The sequence below is a fragment of the Curcuma longa genome, chromosome 4 (genome assembly GCF_044706935.1).
Source record: "Curcuma longa cultivar G26 ecotype Majalengka, Jawa Barat chromosome 4, ITB_CL_G26_1.1, whole genome shotgun sequence".
NCBI lineage: Eukaryota > Viridiplantae > Streptophyta > Magnoliopsida > Zingiberales > Zingiberaceae > Curcuma > Curcuma longa.
The window spans coordinates 10,534,578-10,543,002 of record NC_133864.1 but is presented as its reverse complement, the minus strand read 5'-3'; positions in this window follow the sequence as shown (position 1 = coordinate 10,543,002).

Genomic DNA, 8,425 nt, shown 5'->3' with positions numbered 1-8,425 from the left:
TTGAGAACTTTGAAAAACTTGAACTTTTTCAAATAATGTAGAATTTTAAGCTTAAGTTCAAACTTTTTAATTTTTAAACATATATTTAAGTTTTTGAAAGTATTTAAGTCAAAATTTAAACTTGAAAGATTTTTGAAGGAATGTTAAGCTTTTTAAGAAGATTTCTGAATTCTTGAAAATAGTTTTCCTTGAAAAAAATTAAGCCTTGAAAAGAAAAAAAATTGAATACTTGAAACTTCACAATCTCTCCCCGTTTGACATAATCAAAATAATATTATATTTGAGAGGTGTCCTAAGGCAATCGCCATATGATTGTACTGTTTATTGAATAAGTAAAAATTCACTGTTTAAGTGCATATTTTATATACTTGATTGGATCTTAAACTTGTTCACTGAATGCTCACAATACATTTCATAGCATGAGAGAATTTGTGATTAGATCACAAACTGTGAGTTTCTCTACATGTGTAACTATGAAAGTATTAAAACTATCCCTAGTCGATGAATTGATGAACACGAATATCATCGATTCTGTTGAGACTAGCACGTTTATACTCCTTGGTTTGCCAAGCAGTAGCTCTCACTAGCCGAAAACATTGGATGTTGAGAGTTAAATGTAGATGCTAGTTAAAGGTAACTAGTTCATTGAAGTGACCTGCCGTGAGACTTCATGTGGTTCTTTTTGTATGCCAATGAGAACAGTACAGCTTAAGTGTGGGTTTTCCTTAGACTTGCGGTATTCAAGTCACCTTGATTGCGAAAGCTTATACTTTGACATCTTAAGCAAGCATTTCCAAGGAGGTGTAGACCCAAGATGATTGGGTATAAGTTGAAGTACCTGAAGGTGTTCGAATAGCCCACAGAGGATTCATCGCTCTTTGTAAAAGAGATGTATACCCTACGACCGCTTATTTGGATCGTTACTGAAAGTCTTTGGCCAAAGTAATTCGTATCGAGAATGTGGTATTCTTGGACACGTGTACGAGTAACTCGAATCCACAGAATAAGAAAGTAAGCTTGAGCTAGATGTGACATAGTCAGCCTAGCAGGGACTGACACACACAGACCATGTCCAGAACCAAGTAGGTATAAGACGGTGAAAGAAATGAGACACATTTTAATAAAGCTGCTGAAGGGTTTAGAAATTATTCTGAAATTAGTTGTTGATTTTTTGATCAATTGGGGATCATGATGTACTACTAGATGTCACTCATGATCGATCTGAAATTAAGGATTAATTATGGACGACCAACATAATCGGAAACCTATTGGGTCACACGCATTACAAGTTTCTTGGAAGGACTTAAAATGAGTTTGAGAATTGGATTCTCAGAACAATAGAAATCTGGTGAGATCGGACAAAGGCATTTTGGCAAAATGGAAGGCATGATGGGCTTCGTCTTGAGAAGATGAAACGAACGAAATTTGTTTGGATCAAATCGGAGTTCATTTGGTTGCTTAATTAAACATATTTGGTTATGAATCAAATCGAACCAAACATGAACCCGAGTCAAACCAGGCTTGAACTTGGTTAACCAAGTTTAAGTTAGGTTTAAGAAAACCCTATTCCTTCTACTCGATCCGCCCCTTTCCTTTCCCAATCGCGCGGATGCACGATGCCTCCTCCAGCCCGATGCCAACCCTTGTGGTTGCCGGATCTTGAGCAAACGAAGCAATAGATCTTCTCCTCCATCCTTCACGCACACGAAGAAGGAAGGAAATCCCTTGATGGCTGCTGCTGATGCAAGAAAGGAAGCAGATTCGATCTTCTTCCAAAATCTATCGGTAAGCAAAGGAAAGGTGGGTTAGCTGGCTGGTTCTAGGGTTTGGTTTCGGTTCTTTAAAAGGGATGGCTAACTACGGTTTTGTGTGTGGAAAAACCTTCTTGCTGCCTCTTCCTTTAGCCGTTCCCCTCTTTTCTGCTTCTGTTCGATCAGCTCTGTTCAGGACAGAACCCCGCCTCCCTGCAAATTCGGTTGCCAAAGTTTGCCAAGCCGACCAAGGAAGTTGCTGTCGACGTCTCCTCCTGCTTGCTGCCGGTATTTGCTCCTGCTTGCTTGCTGCTTGCTGCTGGTATTAGCTCCTGCTTGCTTGTTGCTTACTGCCTTGTATTAGCTTGTTGCTTGCTGACGTGTGCTTGCTTGTTGCCTTGTGCTTGCTTGTTACTTGCTGTCTTGTGCTTGCTTGTTTCTCGCTACCGTGAGCTTTCTGTTGCTCACTGCCGGATGGAGGTTGTTACCTTGATGCTGGAACTCGGACTTCAGAAGTCTCCATTGTGCCTTTGATAGATCAGCGGAAATCATATTACCGACGATTGTTAGAAAACTTCGAAAATGAAAGCAACGTGTGTTGTTGCATGTATCCGATTAGGGTATTCTTCTGTATCGACCGTTGCTGATTCACGGCTAGTACCGCGACCAGCAACACGACTCGTGCTTGAGAAGCCGTCCAGACAGAACTTGGCGTGGATCACCGATAGAGGCAGACTTCTAGGAAGCTGCTCAGTTCATGCCAGTTCCGCTGAGCGTCATACGTCAGGTATACCTAGAATAAATTTGTTATTCTAAAAATTTTATTTTCTCAGTATTTATACAATTTTATTGTATCTTGCATGCGTGCATTTTGAGTGTTGTAATAATTAAATTATTATCTGTTTTGCTTTCGCTGTATATGATTTTTGAAACGCATAAACACGCGCAGCACACTAGGTCGATCCCTACAGTGGTATCAGAGCCTAGCTATGCAAGCAAACACGAAAAAATTATTTTTCATATTATAGTTTATATATTAGGAAATGTATGATTTAATTAAGAATTTTTCTAATTATATAAATTTCTTAATTTGTTAAGGAAATTTCATTTTAGAAAATTTTATTTCTTAAAAATAATTAGAATTTCTCAATATAAAATCTTTTATTTCCTAAAATAAAATATGTAGTTAAATTTAGAATTATTTCCTAATTTAATTAAAGGATCACGATTCAAGAAACCAGATCCTTAAATATATTTTAACAAACTATAATTGGAAAGTCATAATTAGTTGTCATAAATATGTCATGCCATATAAAATTGTTATATTTAGCTGCAATAATTATGTCATGCCGTAAATGTCATATCATGTAGATTTTGCATGAAAAGAGGATGAGACTGAAAAAAAAACCCTTATTCAAAATATTAAAGCTAACACCTTCCGTTAATATGATTTAAATCAGAATTTAGTTTCTGGCTTGGGTTGTTGGACTCTCTCTGTAACATCCCCCTCTTTCTTATACTAATAGGGAGACGTTACGTACTTTATCTTTAATGACATAGCACAAATTAAAATATTCTTCTCTGTTTAACAAGCGGAAGCAAGAAATAAATAATAATTCTTGGACATAAAATAAACATTTATTTAATTCTTAATCCTTGATCTTATTCCGCGGTTCCGTCGACACCACACATCAAACATTTTTCCAGCTGCCTCCTCTTTCCTAAAACTTTTCCTTTTATTTATCTGCAATATGAGGAACGCAAACTATAAGCAACGCTTAGTAAGTACATCATCTAACTCACAAAAACCATAGAAAACTTCGTAATAACTGATGCTATTATATGAAAGAAATGCTGAAAATGACATGGGAAAATCTTATATTATATATAAGTTAAAATAAATAAACATCCTTCTTTGGGCCCAGCGAGGTATCAATGCAGACATCTCTTACATAGGCGAACCTTGTGCCTTGAATTCCTTTTCTTATGAGCGAACCTTGTGCCCTGGATTCCTTTCCTTGTGGGCGAACCTTGTGCCCAGAATCCTTTATGTCTTGCATTTCTTATGGGCAAACCTTGTGCCCGATACCCGCCTCTTAAAAGTAAAATATCTTTCTCATACTTCTTATATCATGCAATTCTACCATTTACGTATGCTTCAACAAAATCATGCATATACTTTAACAAAATCATGTTTATGGAAAAACACAGAAAACAACGGAACTACTCATACTGCAGGTGAGCGATGCACTTACCTTATTTACTCAAAAAGGTTATTAGCGCTAGAGTTTGTGAAATCGAAGATATTATCCGAAGTGCTCTTAGTGCTTTCTCCTCGTGACCTAGCAAAAACCATAACTATAACTTAACCGTAATGACAAAATTATCCTGGTCTTATCACTCAACCGGGTAAAGAGTTAATCCTATCTCAATCTAACTAATCATTTTCAATTTATCTAATTAAACTGATAAAGCCTCAATATTAACTTGATTAACCCTAATTAACTAACTACTATTCATTATCTAACTTAACCATATACTTGCTATTTAAACCAATTAATCAATAAATTCATAAAAACTACTTATTACTAATTAATTACTGATCAACCCATTAATTACTAATTAATATGTACTTAAACAGATTAATCCTCTAATTAAACTAAGTGAGTTATCAAGTATCCATTATAAAATCAAACCATACTTGATAAGCTAATCAATTGATTATCTAATAATCTTAATTAATCAAACTTATCCAATTAACTCAATTAATCATCTGATTAACTATCAATTAATTAACTAATTACTTAAACCAATTAATTTACTTAGCTTGCTAGTTGCTTCGTTCGCGCGGAGGGGGAAAGCGAAGTTCGGGTCGACGAAGGCAGCGGCGGAGCGGTGGCTGAACGCAGGCAGCGGCGGAGCGGCTCATGGCTGTTCGTCTTCTCCACAAGAACAGGCAGAAGCGGGCGTGGAACAGAGGCGGCGATCGGAGGTCACGGTTTGGCGACGTTCGGCATCTTCTCCACAACAGGCAGTGGCTTGGGGTTCTTCTCGTGGCGGCCCGGCGTTAGGCAGAGGGGAAACCGCAAGGTCGACGACGGAAGAAGGAGGGAAAAGGCGGCGGCTGCTCTGCTTCTCCACGCGGCGGGCGGCGAAGGGCGTCCTCGTGGTAGCGGCTTCGGCTAGGGTTTCCTTCTCCTTTAAAGCCCTCTTCCTCGGTCCGTTCTGAGTTTCTCGCCGGCAGAAACGGGCGCGGCGGACGTGGGCGGGGTCTGCGTGAGGAAGGAGCCGGTGTCTGTGCAGAAGAATAGGGTGGCGGAGGAAATAGAAGCTGGGATTTGGCTGAACCGAACAAATTTAGCCGAACCGGAGCAATCAAACCGAAACCTATGGTTTACTGTAGCAACCCGGATTAAATCTTGGTTCATATGGTTTACTAACCAAACAACTTCCGATTTGACCAAAACCAATTTTGTTTGATTCGTCTTCACGAGACGAATCTTTTCCTTCTATTTGATTTTATCAAACTCCCTTCTATCATTTAACTAAAGGACTTTTATTATAATTTTAAATCTAAATAAAAATCTTAAAAATAGGGGAAAATCTTAAGTAAGCATCTCCGAAGAGGTGTGGACCCAAGATGATTGGGTATAAGTCGAAGTGCCTGAAGGTGTTTGAATAGCCTACAGAGGATTCACCGCTCCTTGAAAAAAGAGATGTATACCCTATGACCCCTTATAAGGATTGTTACTAAAAGTCTTTGACCAAAGCATCACATGTCAAGAGCATAATACTTTTGGACACGTGTACAAGTAACTTGAATCCACATGACAAGAAAGCTAGCTTGGGCTAGATGTGACGTAGTCAGCCTATTGAGGACTGACACACATAGACCATGTCCTGAACCAAACGGATATAAGATGGTGAAAGGAACGAGATACGTTTCATTGGAGCTGCAGAAGTATTTAGAAATATTCTAGAATCAATCATTGATTTTTCGATCAATTAGAGATCATGATGTACTACTAGGTGCCACTCATGATCGTTTCATAATTAATGGTTAATTATGAATGGCTAACATAATTGAAAACCTATTGAGTCACACACCATAAGTTATCTGAAGGACTTAAAATAAGTTTGAGAATTGGATTCTTAGATTGAAAGAGATAAAGTTTGGTTGGACCGGACAAATGACAAAAAGATGGAATTCATCTTATGAAGACGAAATAAATGAAATTAATTTTGTTCGAATTGAAGGTCATTTGGTTATTGAACCAAACGATTTGATTTTGAACTAAATTGAACCAACTTGGTTTGGTTTATGATGAAAGATATTCTAATAAAATGGAAGCAATAACGTGCTTTATCTTGAGAATACGAAATAATCAAAACTTATTTGGGTCAAATCGGAGATCGTTTGGTTGCTGAATTAAACGTTTTGGTTATGAACCAAAATGAACCGAACCAAACCCAGTTCAAGCTGAACCAAATCATATTTGAACCCGATTTAAGGGAAAACCCTAAACTGGCTTTCCCCTCCAGTTCGGTGTCTTCCTCACGCACGATCGCATGCCTCTGCCCCCGTCTGCCGCTCGTGAGTGAAAGGGGAAAGAAATTCTCGATCACCGACCATCGTCGAAAAAGGAAAGGGATCCGACGCCGATTTTTCATGCGAGCAAAATAGGAAGGAGATCGCGATCGTGTTGTTAGGATCGGTTGGTTCGCTAGAGGGGGGTGAATAGCGTTTTTCGATTCTTCTTGATTGTTTCTCTGCAAGAGTGTTAGCGGAAGCAAAATATAAAAGAGAAAACAAGAGATCAACGCTAACCCGGTTTGTTTACTTGGTATCCACCTCCGCAGAGGTGACTAATCCAAGGATCCACACGCACGCACACACCCGATGCACTATGAATCTTCTCCTTCTCGAAAACCTCGAAGGCGGAGAAACCTTTACAACTCTTTCGATCTCCTCAAAGATGATATGAAATAGTGTTTAAGAGGAGAGGAAGAAAGCAAAGAATAGAGAACAAACAAGTTCTCAAAAGAAGCACAAAGTAATGAAAGAATAGCAGAATTCTTGAGTTGATTTCGTGTAGGCTTCTTTTATAATTCTTCAACATCAGTCGACTGCTGGCAGGGCCAGTCGACTGATGCCTTCAATCGGCAATAAAATCTTGCATTAAAGTGCATTAAATGCTTGCCAATTTTCTGCAACGTTCAAATAGCAGTCGACTGGCAACAGTCGACTCACCATAACACCAGTCGATTGCCCAGTCGACTGCCCAGTCGACTCCTGTCTTCCTCTGGCTCGACTGATTTTTCTGTGTGCGTCTGATTTATGAGCAGTCGACTGCTGGCAGGGCCAGTCGACTGGTGAAGCTGAAAAATCTCATTTCAGCTTCTCTTGACCTAGACCTCGGCCTTCAAACATCTCCTACAGCCTCATGCCTTCCTTGGATGCTCCATCATCCTTGCACTAGCTTGAGATGCTTCCATCAGCTTCGTCATGTCAAGTCTTTGCCAAGACTACCCATTTGGACTTTTCCTTGCCAAGACTACCCACTTGGACTTTTCCTTGCCAAGACTTCCCACTTGGACTTTTCCTTGCCAAGACTACCCACTTGGACTTTTCCTGTCATGCCCCGGGAGACGACTGTCCAAAAATTTCGACAGCATCTCCCCTGTAACAATTGCAATTCCCTGAATACATATATAACAATAAGGTCAATACAGCCTATCCATAACAATCTATGAATTTATAACGATAGATAAACAAAATAAAGTAACAACAATGTCACATACGAATGAACACCATAAGATAAATATCAAAATATAAGATAATCCACACTCTAGCATAGAAAACATATTCGATAGGAATACCAAAGAGAAAACCTGCGGAAACAACCAATGTACCGAATCCAAATACTACAATGAAAATAAACACCAAGAGTACGATAACAAAACAACCATACAGAATACCATAAGCGAACTAAAACCAATTTTGTCGCCAGGGGGACTAGCAGCGCGGCTCTCTCCAGATAGACATCAACCTGAAAGAAAAACATATAATCCAACGGGGTGAGTTCAAAGAACTCAGCGGGTATATAGTGGACATATATAGTAAACTATCCCTAGCAGTAATAGTCATGCATGTATAATCTACTGAAGGTAATAAGAATGCATAACTGAAAAACAAAAGAAGTGTACATACTAGTACCCGATAACCATGTAAAGTAGTCCATAACAGATATATAAGCCTCCTGTAAGTGCATGTCAAACATGTGCAATAACCAAATACAGTAAACATAACCAAAGGCAAGTGTAATCATGCAATATGCAACATGTAGATATGACATGTCCTGGTCACCCTGATGCCCGTCTGATCCATCACCCATATGTGAGGTCGCGTGGGAACTATGCCCGTCTGATCCATCACACTCAAATGGTGAGGTCGCGTGGGAACTGTATCATACCCGTCTGATCCATCACCCATATGTGAGGTCGCGTGGGAACTATGCCCGTCTGATCCATCACACTCAAATGGTGAGGTCGCGTGGATATGGTGGTGACCTCTGTGCACCCTGACGTCACTGCTACTACGTGACCGAGTGGACAGAATGCTGGCCAGCATGTAAAAATGCAGAGATGCTACGTAACCATAATATATGCAACAG